Source organism: Notolepis coatsorum (assembly GCF_963971535.1).
Source record: "Notolepis coatsorum genome assembly, chromosome: 1".
Taxonomy (NCBI): Eukaryota; Metazoa; Chordata; class Actinopteri; order Aulopiformes; family Paralepididae; genus Notolepis; species Notolepis coatsorum.
In genome coordinates, this window is record NC_140165.1 from 240,042,216 (window position 1) to 240,055,883 (window position 13,668).

Genomic DNA, 13,668 nt, shown 5'->3' on the forward strand with positions numbered 1-13,668 from the left:
CCGTTTTGTACATGTTGACTGGAAGCAACTCACTGATAATCGACGGGTGTATTAGACCCATAGCTATAATTTAAGATATATTTTAAGCACTCGCAAATCTCGCAGTCCCCCCATTGACTTACAGAGCTGGCGTAATAGCGCCCTCTGGCGCCCCGACCCGTGGTGCAGAATGAGTTAAGGGGGATCCAGCTCTTATAGTAATCAATATATGGGATGGACTTTTTTACGTACATGCAAGTTAGAAGCTATGTAAAATTATAAATATGTAAAAATCCAACCATTACAGAACATAATAATTGATATAACACTTGATAATGAATTATAACAGAACATTTTATAAATGGATACATACAGTGTATAGGATCCTGGAGAATAGCAACAATAACTCAGTTAGAAAAACTAAAATGGGAGTAAGAACTGAAATTAGAAGTAACCAAAGATTGTCAAGCCATATCGATAAACATATTGTTAACATTTCATTACCCCGGTTATACAGTCTAAATATAGACTTGACATTTCATTACCCTGGTTATACAGTCTAAATATAGACTCAACATGTCATTACCCTGGTTATACAGTCTAAATATAGACTCAACATGTCATTACCCCGGTTATACAGTCTAAATATAGACTCAACATGTCATTACCCTGGTTATACAGTCTAAATATAGACTCAACATGTCATTACCCCGGTTATACAGTCTAAATATAGACTCAACATGTCATTACCCTGGTTATACAGTCTAAATATAGACTCAACATGTCATTACCCTGGTTATACAGTCTAAATATAGACTCAACATGTCATTACCCTGGTTATACAGTCTAAATATAGACTAGAAATGGAATAGAATAGATATAATAGAAATATAATATCACAGGTTGTAGGAACTCAAGTGTCAGAGACTCCTAGCTTCATACTTCTTCCCTGCGTCGCGCCAGAGGCTGAAAAATACCTAGGATTCTTAGAATCACAAAGCTAAAAACAACTAGAAATTGGTTGAAACCTGAGCCGCCTGCAACTGAAAAATGTAAAGGCTCTGTAGAACAGGTTCGTCAAATAGAATACACAACATATAGAACAAGGGCTGCAGGAAATACAGCAGAGCAAAGAAAAAGGAGACGTTTTTACAGCAGATAAGCCAACAAAGTAAATAAATCCTTGACGGAAATGGAAATGACTAACTTCTTCTATTTGTTTGTTTTTCTGTTCCAGATCAACTTGGCGAAAACCTGATTACAAACGACGTATGGAGTAACTACAATAAAAAAAAAACTGAAAACTCCAAGTGATTTACTGCTTTGGCAAGCACAGTACAGTCAATAGTGTCACACAGTGTCAGAGCGGCGATGACAACAGCTCCCACTGGGCCACCACCACCAACAACATGTTGATAAGTTCTAATAGACAGTCACTTTTCACTAGCGTCAAGGCTCCCGGGGCAGCGGGTGAATCCGCCGGCTTAAGGGTGCCGTGCCCTAGCTGCTAAAACGCTCGCTTCATTTGCCTGCATCTTCCACCTCCATGAATATTTCACTTGAATTTACGGGCTGAAAAGGGGGGTTTATAGATTCAACTGGTATAGTGAGGATTTTTCTCAAATCAAGTTGAGCATCATAGTGGAATTATGGTACACAAACTACTGTTATATGTTCTTCTTTTTATAGTGACAGTATTCAGTGCATACGGTAGATCCAAGAGAGAGTACAGAGGGATGTGACATCACTGACATTGCAGAATTTGTATGGGGCCCCTTATAAGAGATCGTTGATCGTGCTAATGTTGAGGCCATTTTCTGTAGTGTATACGCACTAGTTATTCTCTGAAGAGGCCCGTCTATGCCACTCCCTCCCCGAAAAACACCCCCTGTATTTATGCTCCTGCAGTGACACAGCAACATGATGAATTGTTTGCTTCCTTCTCACTATGTAGCCTGGCGAAGGCCATGTCATCCGAAACACGTCGGTTTTAAGCATTGAAAGTTTATTGCTCTCAAAGTGTCGCAGAATCTCCCCCTGTCTCGAGTGCAACCGCAACATCAACCGGGATTCGAACCTGCGCAGTCCTTTCGTGTCACCGCACCGGGACAACTCGCCTGAGCGTCTTTATTAACAAACCTCATTTTCCCTTGTTATTAAGTGAACCACTGCAGATGCTGCAGCTGTGGTGCCGTTTCAGTAGCAAATGACAGGCTAGTGCGGAGAGGAGCGAAGGACACGCGTGAAGCTCGGAGCCACATGGGACTGCTCCCCAGTGCATTCTCCATCCTGTTTGAATGCCTGATTGTCATTTCATAGGGGCTGATTACACAGCTAACATCCTGTTGTGTTTTTGTGTGCCCTCTCAGATGTTTATAAAGATTTATATTTAAAAAAATAAAAATAAAAGGAGGAAAAAAAGGGACAAAACCCTCTGTCTGTTTTCAGATGTTGCTAATTAAAACAAATGTTCATGTATTAATGGAGAAACGGGGGCCCGGGCGAACGCGGAGAAGCCGTATCACATTACGCGCGCTTTTGTCGGCTCCCCGTTTGATGTGTTTGTGTCGGTGTCGCGGGCGGGATGCCTGTTGCAGCCGCTTCAAGTGAAGCGGTGACAGGCAGGCAGGCACACACACCATTACGTTTAGTTGAAATAAAAACATGTCCTGCCCATCCAGGCACATCAAGGAGCCTCCTTAAACAAAAGCTGTTAGCTCTCATTCTAATGAACTTCCATCAAAAGAGCGGTGGGTCTGAGCATCAAAGCGCAGCTTCGTTTACCAGCTGGCAGAGACGCGGCCCCAAAACGTCGGGCTATCCGCGCTGCTTTGTAGCTCCTAACTAACAAGACGCGTAAGCGAAGTGAAAAATGGCTGTGAAACAGGTGCGCACAACACACAACCGTCTTTTAATCAAACTGAGAAAAGGAATCGTTGAGTGGTATCTCGCAGCACACATGTTTTCAGCACTTCCGTTTGTTTGTTTTCTGGTATTTGTGGTCATCTCTAAGACCTTTTTAATTTAAATTGTAATTATCTTTTAAGTGTCTAGAAACCCATGGAATAACCACCTGTTCCATTGTTTTGCATGGGGCCTTCTCAGTGATTCATTATCCCACCCTGTTTTTAGTGCTTTTACACTGTGATTACAGAATATAGAGGCCCTTATATATATATATATTATAAAGATCATGGTTTTCTGTTTTTATCCTGTTACACCTAAATATATAGCCTATGTCAGTGCTTTGTTGTATATAGACTAGTATGCTCTCTTGCAAAGGATACAGTGTATAGCCTACCTCCTGAGGTTGGAAGGCAGGGCTTCTCTGAGGCTCGACGGCTGCTTTGCCATGCAAACGATTTGAAAGCTGCGTCTCAAATCTGTGGGGACAAAAGGACAGATGCTGAAATTAGCGTTTTCTATCTTAAACCAGGTAGTAGGCCAGGCAGTGTTGGGACTATGTCTTCCATTCATAGATAGACGCATTGTATGGTAGATGCCACACAGAGCCTAATTTGTAATCCAATTTGTACACAATATCACAAGGAACAGAAAGTATAAATCTATAGCTATCATAATGTTACACAATGAATAGTCAACAGCACTGATGTTCCTCTAGAGGCAGGATAAATCAGGATGGTCTCAGAGGATGGAGTTGGTTGCATGTTTGTAGCTGACTTCTACCGCCATCTAGTGGAATGTTTTTGACCTTGACTTTTCCTTCAGACTAAACTCTCACCAATGGATAATATAGCAAGCTACAATCAGATGCAAATACAAGCATGGACGGTCCACGCATGAGACAATGCTGCTTTCCATAATTTCCTGATGATTTCCCCCTCATATGCCACATAATGGCTATTTATTTTTAAAGGAGCACTTCACCTAGAAACTATGCTGAAATGATGTAGATGATGAAATAGCAATACCTATTGTAATCCCCATCGCTAATTGTTCATCTACGTTGTTTCATTGAGCTACAGGGATTTAGTGTCCTTCGATGACTTACTGTGTATTCACTCTATTGTTCTCCGTATAAGCATTTCATTGTTAATTGTGGGGATTATTATATCTGTAGTATTTTATAGCCATGTTTCCCTGTGATGCAGATTATATTTATATATTATTGTATATCATAAATTAATTGATAACACACTTGGTATGTTATCCGATTACATTTGCATGTTCAATAATACTGTTCTCTTGTCTCCTAGAAACCATACATCAATACTAATACTGCGACTGCCTGCCTGCCACCAGCAACCTATAGGAGATAAAGGGATACTGTAAACGTTGCAGCTGTAACCCCTGCAATTCAAAGAAACACCAATACAACTACCACTCTGAATACCAGCCTCTGAAACACCAATACAACTACCACTCTGAATACCAGCCTCTGAAACACCAATACAACTACCACTCTGAATACCAGCCTCTGAAACACCAATACAACTACCACTCTGAATACCTGCCTCTGAAACACCAATACAACTACCACTCTGAATACCAGCCTCTGAAACACCAATACAACTACCACTCTGAATACCTGCCTCTGAAACACCAATACAACTACCACTCTGAATACCAGCCTCTGAAACACCAATACAACTACCACTCTGAATACCAGCCTCTGAAACACCAATACAACTACCACTCTGAATACCAGCCTCTGAAACACCAATACAACTACCACTCTGAATACCTGCCTCTGAAACACCAATTCAACTACCACTCTGAATACCAGCCTCTGAAACACCAATACAACTACCACTCTGAATACCAGCCTCTGAAACACCAATACAACTACCACTCTGAATACCAGCCTCTGAAACACCAATACAACTACCACTCTGAATACCAGCCTCTGAAACACCAATACAACTACCACTCTGAATACCTGCCTCTGAAACACCAATACAACTACCACTCTGAATACCTGCCTCTGAAACACCAATACAACTACCACTCTGAATACCAGCCTCTGAAACACCAATACAACTACCACTCTGAATACCTGCCTCTGAAACACCAATACAACTACCACTCTGAATACCAGCCTCTGAAACACCAATACAACTACCACTCTGAATACCAGCCTCTGAAACACCAATACAACTACCACTCTGAATACCTGCCTCTGAAACACCAATACAACTACCACTCTGAATACCAGCCTCTGAAACACCAATACAACTACCACTCTGAATACCTGCCTCTGTCCCATTATTGCTCTCTCTTACAAGTTAGTGTACCTTAGTCACACCAGTGGATGTTTAGTACAAGTTAGCCAGCAAACTCGTTTTCAAACATGATCAAGGTCTTGGTAACGTTAGCCATCTTATAGTAACGTTATACCAAAGGAGATTACGGTGATACTCTGTACTCTGTCTATCCATTCTAATTATAGACGGTTGATTGATTGATTGATTGATTGATTGATTGATTGATTGATTGATTGATTGAACATTTTATTAACAGATTGCAGAATGGGTACAATACAGTACAGCTCAATACACACAATTGTTAAGGGGATGCAGACCAGAGAAAGACTTTCGTGTTGTTTACATCAGGGTCCCCCATTTTCAATTCATCAGGACATATATGACATACATGACATACAGATAGTCAGTACTGCTACATCTATACATTTATGACATACCAGATTTACAAATACAGTACTGTTTGTGATACAAAAAGAGTAAAAAAATTAAAATAAAAAAGAAGAAGAAGAGAGTATACATTTGACGAAGAAACCGTAGGAGCAGGGTGGGGGGGGGGGGGGTAACTGTAGGCTACATTGGATTATCGACAAACATAACATTCAAATTCCTGAAACTTTCACATTCCTGGAAGTAGCCTACAGGATAACGGTTAGTGAGGGAAGATTTACAGAAAGAAGCAAAATACCTACCAAAACAAAAGCCAACCGTTTAGATAGTGTCATAAATAATGACAAAATAAACATTTGACTACTAGAGTACAGTAGCTAGCAAACCTGTGTCCATGAGCCTTGGTACAGGAGGTGAAACTAATTTCTTCAGTTTACATTCAGGGCTGAAAATAGAAACCACTAAGTTACTCCATTCTAATCCACTGCCGTTATTATTAGATACAAAATGCCCTTAGGCAGATGTAATGTAGGCTACACAGCCATAGCAGTAACAGTACCTGTACTGTACCGTCGTCATTGGCCACACGCCACCTCCTCGCGGGCAATGCCTAGCATGCCGTTAGTTACTGTGCAAGGCAGGCGGGACTGTCACGTGCGACAGCATTGATTGATTGATTGATTGATTGAATTGATTGAAAACTTTATTAACAGATTGCAGAATGGGTACAATACAGTACAGCTCAATACACACAATTGTTAAGGGGATGCAGACCAGAGAAAGACTTTCGTCTTGTTTACATCAGGGTCCCCCATTTCAATTCATAATAACAAACAGTAAACTATCGAAGTCTCTATTTAGTATTGGGCTAAACGCTGAAAATATTACAATGACGACTTGGATTTAAAACGAAATTATCAACAGTGACGAAATGTGCAGTCAAAACCTTTGTAGGAGAAGGTGGAATCAGTCGAAAAGCAAGTCTGAAAAGTTAAAATGAAACAGTTAGCTAACAGCTGCGCGAGTGACGACGCAGCTTATTGTAAAGCTAAGCCAATCAGCATCATGCAGTCAGCAGTACTCACAACCACGCGGCCGTTCAACCGTTTTACACAGAAACTGTTTCAACGGTTCGAAAATTACATAATAGCAATGAACATGAATGCAGAAGCACTGCTGCTACATCCAGCTGGAGAAAGAGTCCACAACATTTATGACAACCTGGCTGGTGAAGAAGTTGCTGGTTCCCAGTTGTATAGACAGATTTCTCGTTGTCAGACTTGGTGAGGCAAAGGTAACATAATCCTGGTCATAACAACATGCCTACAGACTACAACATAATATTTGCATTTGTAAAATGACATCCAGTTGTTTTAGTCGCAATTATCACCTGATTCAGAGGGTATTGCTGATTGGCTCAAAATGGTATGTTTATAAACAAGAAACCTGTCTATGCTACGATTTACTTGCTTCATATTACACCAATAAACAGACTGAAATAGATAGAATAGAAATACTTTTATTATCCCGAGGGAAATTTGACACTGCAAATCGCTCAACATTAAACATTTAGACAGAACAGGTCACAAATAAGAATAACAAAACAAATCAAATTGCCTAAGATAAGAATAGAATAAAAATGGAATAAAATATACAGTAAATAAATACAGTAAAAATATACTGAGGTCTACAGTAGGTGTAATATAGCACAGTGCTGTTTCAAAAGTATAAGAGTCCAGGAAGATGGTAACTGTCACTCTGTGCTCAGTGATGCAGTGAGGCACAGTGATGCATTGTATAGTCTGATGGCTATTGGAATGAAGGACTTCCTGTGCCGTTCAGTGCTGCATTTAGGTAGTGTGAGCCTGGCACTGAACCTGCTCCTCCTGTCAGCCAAGTCTGTGTATAGTGGGTGGGAGGGATTTTCCCTGATGGCCTGGAGCTTAGCAAGGCTCCCCCTCTCCACCACCCTCGCTAGGGAGTCCAGCTCCACCCCAGTACGCTACTGGCCTTCCTGACCAGCTTATCCAGCCTGTTTGTGTCCCCTGCTCTCAGTCCGCTGCCCCAGCAGGTCACAGCATACAAGAAGGCACCCGCCACCACCGACTCACAGAACATCCTCAACATCCTTGTACAGACATTGAAGGATCTCAGCCTTCTGAGGAAGTAGAGTCGGCTCTGGCCCTTCTTGTACAGTGCCTCTGCGTGTTTTGACCCATTCAGTTTGTTGTCGATGTGCACACCAAGGTATTTGTACTCCTCAACCATGTCCACATCGACTCCCCTGATGGAAACGGGGGTCACAGGTGCACTCCCCCTCCTCCCCAGCTCCACCACCAGTTCCCTGGTCTTCGCCACATTTAGCTGCAGGTGGTTTTTATCACACCATGTGACGAAGTCCACTACCAGTTCCCGGTATTCCCTCTCATCACCGTCCTTTATACATTCCACTATCGCAGAGTCATCAGAAAACTTCTGAAAGTGGCAGGACTCTGACCGATAGTGGAAGTCATTGGTGTAGACGGTGAAGAGGAAGGGAGAGAGGACTGTCCCCTGCGGGGCCCCGGTGTTGCTGACCAGTCTGTCTGACACACAGCTCCGTAGGCGCACGTACTGTGGTCTGCCCGTCAGATAGTCAACAACCCAGGACACCAGGGGGGCCTCTACTTGCATCGCCTCCAACTTCTCACCCAGCAGCCCAGGCCTTATGGTATCAAAAGCACTGGAGAAGTCAAAGAACATGACTCTCACAGTGCTCCCCGGCTTGTCTAGGTGAGTGTAGGCTTGGTTCAGCAGGTAGATGACAGCATCCTCTACCCCCAGTCGGGGCTGGTAGGCGAACTGGAGTGGGTCTAGGTGGGGTTTGATCACCGGCCGGAGTTGCTCCAGGACTAACCTCTCCATGGTCTTCATTATATGATAAACGTTAGATATCTTTAACTTTAGAAACTTTAGATATCCCCCGGGCAATGGTACGTCATGTCATTTTACTTACTCAGAAACATTTTACATTACCTAAACATAAAGTCTGTGCTATTTATTTGTCAAACGTTTACCCCAAAGTTGTTGAAATGGTCTAACTTCTCAAAATCTCACTGGAGAGTGTGTCTATTTACTTCAGAAAAGCCATGCTGCATCCAGGTGAGAACCTAGAAACCTATCAAACCAGACTTTGTATCCTATAGCCAAAGACTAGATGTTCTGAGAGTGTCGCGGCTCTTTTCTCCGACCATCATACCTCCGACGCCCAGTTAAATTTTTGGCCAGGTGCACATGGGTCTTGCCGTGGCTTTCGGCGCTAGCGGTGCTACCCTCAGCGAAGCATTGACGCCACTTTGACGTTCGAGTATAAAGTACACTTTAGACCAAGGGAGAATGCTAGAGGTTTCTGAACAGCAGAGGGCATTGAAGAGGGAATAGCTCCTGCCATCAATGCCTGCATCTCAAGAACAGCGAACAACATGTAGCCAACCGACGCACAGAAAAGAATACAGCAAACGCACAATGCAGGAGGAAAATATTGACACCTAGGGTAACTGTCCAGCCAAAGGAAACAAGTGCAGAGCCAGTGGAAAGCCAAACCATTATGCCAAAGTAGTCCCCTCCAGTCAGAGAACGCTTGCACATCAAAACCAAGGGAACAACACAGCTCATCATAGGCAGAGGAGCATAAAGAAGGTAAACCAAAAGACTGCATGCTCTGAGAAGACACGCAGTGATGATGCATGTGTATGTATGCTGTAACTGGTAACACCCTGGGTATCCCCGATCGTGACGCTACCGAAGCCAAAAAACCCTGAAGAAGTCAGAATCTGCATTGACATGCGTCAAGCAGATACAGCCATCCAGCGTAAATGTCACATCACACCTACAATGAATGATGTGATCCATGAGCTTTACAGTGTAAAGGTTTTCTCAAAGCTGGACCTCAAGCAGGCCGACACATCACCACATTCTCCACTCATCTTGGGTTGAGAAGATACAAGCGCCTAAATCTTGGCACATGATCTGCCGCTGAAGTGTTCCAGAACGCCACATGTCAAACACCGCAAGACATTCCTGTGATGATATCATAGTCTTCGACTATGCCGTTTTGCAGAAGCCACACGAGGACGCTCTGAGAGCCGTGTTCAAGAGACTAAAGTTCAACAAGCAATGCCTTGAATTTCTCGGTTTCATCTTCTCTGCGGACGGAATTTCAGCAGACCCCAAAAGGTGTTGGCCATCCACGAGGCCAGTGACCCCAAAGACCCAGGAGAAGTCCGAAGGAAGGCTTCTCGGCATGGCCAACTACCGCTTCAGGTTCATCAACTAGCCTACTTCTCAAACATCACAGCACTGCTCTGTGAGCTGACGAAGAGAGGAACCCTGTGGCAGTGGGGCCACGAATAAGCAACAGCAGACACTCAAACACAGTCTGAGGAGCGACACCACCATGTCGTACTTCAAGAAGAAAGAGGCCAAACTCATTGTGGACGGACTCAAACTCAGCTGCGCACTCAGTAATGTGGAGAGGAGGTCCTCACAAACAGAACGTGAAGCCCTAGCCATCGTGTGGAGCAGTGAGCACTTTCATTCGTACCTCTATGGACATGCGTTCACCATGGTAACTGACCACAAGCTGTGGTCAGTGGAACAATCTCTCCATAGAGCAGCATGGGAAGGTACCATCAGATTTAAAGAGTGCTAGAGTAATTCCACTATATAAGAAAGGTAATAAGTCAGACAAGGGTAACTATAGACCAATTAGTATTTTAAGTGTACTATCAAAAGTCATAGAAAAAATCATACATGAACAGATCAATACATATTTAGTGAGTAACAATATCCTATTTGAGCATCAGTCAGGCTTTAGACAATCTCATTCCACTGAGACGTGTCTGGTGTATCTGATTGACTGCATCAGAAAGGAGATAGATGCAAAGAAATGATGTGGAATGATCATGTTGGACCTACAAAAGGCCTTTGATACGGTTGACCATAGTGTCCTTTTATTTAAATTGAAGGCGATTGGGTTTAGTAGGTCAGCCTTGAACTGGGTCATCTCATATCTATCAGGCAGGTCTCAGATGGTAGATGTTAACAGGACTTACTCCTCAGCCAGGGGTGCCTCAGGGGAGTGTCCTGGGGCCTCTCTTCTTTCTCATTTACATAAATTATATGAAGAATGCCTGTTCATCAGACCTCTTTATTTATGCTGGTCTCCCATAAGGACTTGGCAGTAGTGGAGAGGACCCTTAGTGAGGAGCTATCAAATGTGCAGACATGGCTGTCAGATAACAAACAGTCTCTTCATCTAGGGAAAACAGAGGCCACCCTGTTCGGACTATGACTATGCTGCCACCTCCTGGTTTAGTGGCTACCTCCACGCACTCACCTAGGGCCAACTTTCTTTAGGCAACTAAACTGGCTTTCGGTCAATAAAAGGGTAATTCACATCAAATTAGGTCTGACACACAAGATAGTTCAAAATACGGGTCCGAAATATCTATCCAATTACTTCAATCGCTTCCGTGACAATCATTAATATTCCACTAGAAGGAGCAGTACTGATTTTATTCTTCCAAAATTCAACTCACTAATGGGCACGGATACTTTTTTATATTCTGCGGCATTGGAGTGGAACAAGCTTCCAGTGGCCCAGAAAAACATTGAAGAGGGGGGAAGCTTTAGACGTGCCACAAAGAAATGGCTAGCCAGTGAATTGTAGTGTAGCCATGTCTAGGAAGGAGAGGGTAGGGTGTATCTGTTAGTCTCTTGATAGTATATAAAGAAGTGAACTACAGGTTAATGTTTTATGGGGTTGCTATATGTTTTATTATGATGCTCTATGTCTTTATTATAATGATCTATGTTTTATTATGATGCTCTATGTTTTATTATGATGCTCTATGTTTTATGTCTGTCTATGTCCAAAATCAGGAACCATGATGGAAATAAGTGCTTGCACTTTCTCATGTTTTTATCCCTTGGATGCTGTCTTTACTCCACAATAAAAATCAATCAATCAATCAGTCAAAGCCACCTGTTCGGATCGAGAGATGGGGACTCTAGGGTTGGGTACCGTTCACATTTGAACCAATACTAGTACCAGTTCCTGGAATTCATCAAAGAGAAGCCGCCTATTATTGGTCCTCTTCCCACCACAGTTAGGACAGCCGAAACCCGATCAATCTTTCGCCGTCGACTAAAAACACACTTCTTCAATCAATATCTGAAATTAATTATTAAAAAACACACACAAAAAACACTAACCTTCTTACTGTCTTAGTAAACTATCATGCACTCTTCCTACTATACTAATATGTCTTTACTACTATGCTATGCACTCAACACTGCAGCACCCAAGTTTCAGCACTGTTTGATGAACATTGTTACTCAGTTGTACCCTTCCTGCTGACTTGTTGTACAGAACTTGTAAGTCACTTTGGATAAAAGCGTCAGCTAAATGACTAAATGTCAAAAAAAAAATCTGTACTTAACTCTCTCTGTAATAACAAAAACATTTATTTAAGTTGTAAATAGATAAATCCAAACTTCTAAATTTCAACATTGTTAAGAACATTTAGTTATTTATTGTTGTAACACACCACACAAAATAAATCGCATGATCATGTATTATGTTTTTAAACGTTTAAATATAAACATTATCTGGTCATCCTCAGTAAATATTCTCAATCAGAACACTGAATACTGATCTCTCCACACACAAGCACTGTATATTTGTATATTATTGTATATATTATTAGTATTACTCATTACATTTATTCTTATGCTAAGCATTGTATTTTATTCGTATAACTTATGTCTATTCTATTTTATTATTTGTATTTATTGCACAATCAAGTCGGGCATGGCCATCTACATTTCACTGCATGTCTCGTGTATGTATGTGACAAATAAAACTCTTGAATCTTGTCTAGCATATTTCACTTTTGTACTTTTATACTAAACATGTAAAGGTTACCGAAATTTGGTACCGATTGATCTAGCGTGAATCGGAACTCGGTAGTACCGATGTAACTCGGTCGGTACCCTTAAAAGTACAGAGTTCGGTACCCAACCCTATATTAGGTATAGGGGAACTCAAGACTCCAGCCATACAACTTTAGAGTTGAATACAGAAAGGGAGCCAACAACCCAGCTGATTATGTCCAAACAGCAGATTCCATCACAAGAGCGTCCAAGGTTGCAGGAGAGTACGTCAACTTTGTAGCACTACAAGCAACGCCAGAGGAGATGACACTGCAAAAGATAAAAACAGACATTAACGTTAGGTTATAACTATAACCAAGTTCTGTTAGTAATGGTGACGCTCGGCGTCACTCACGCACTGTACCTCGCTTGTGCACGCGCACTGAATAAAATTCCACAATGTACCTTTATCCCAATATTCGTCTGACCACACCCCTCATCAGCTTACCTTCATAAGCAGGTGTATGGCCACCTACTCGCCTCCTTCCCAAGCTTTCACCACAAGGTGAGATCAAGGGCTGCAGCGGCGTCGGACGCCGAGCGTCACCATTACTAACAGAACTTGGTTATAGTTAGAACTTAACGTTCTGTATCGTAACGGCTCTCACTCGGCGTCACTCACGCACAAGGGAGGCCGAGCGAGAGCCATCGGCCGACAAATACACCCCGCTGAGGCCCCCCACAACCATCAGATCAGGGAGGACCGAGCCCCCCCGACCCCCCCTAATGGAGGGCACCCCCCCTATTGGGGGATCACGGGAGGGCGACGGACCCGACCGTGCGAAGAGGCACTCAAGCAACTTAACGCACAGGGTGAGCAGACCGTGGCCTGACCCCACGACTACCCACACGCACAACCCGCATGCCACCCGGGAACGAACGGAAAGAACGACCTCGTTACTGCCCCCAGAAATCACGGGGTCAAGAGCAAAACCAACCCCGTGGCAAGGCCGTAGCAGCGGAGCGCGAAGGAAGACCCAGACCCACCAAAGGGACTGGACCCCCTGGAAAACGGGGGCCCGGAGAAGTCCATGATGCCAGCATCAAGACCCCACCAGGTGGTCACCTAGTGACCCCGCCCCCCACATCGCCAGCGTATTCA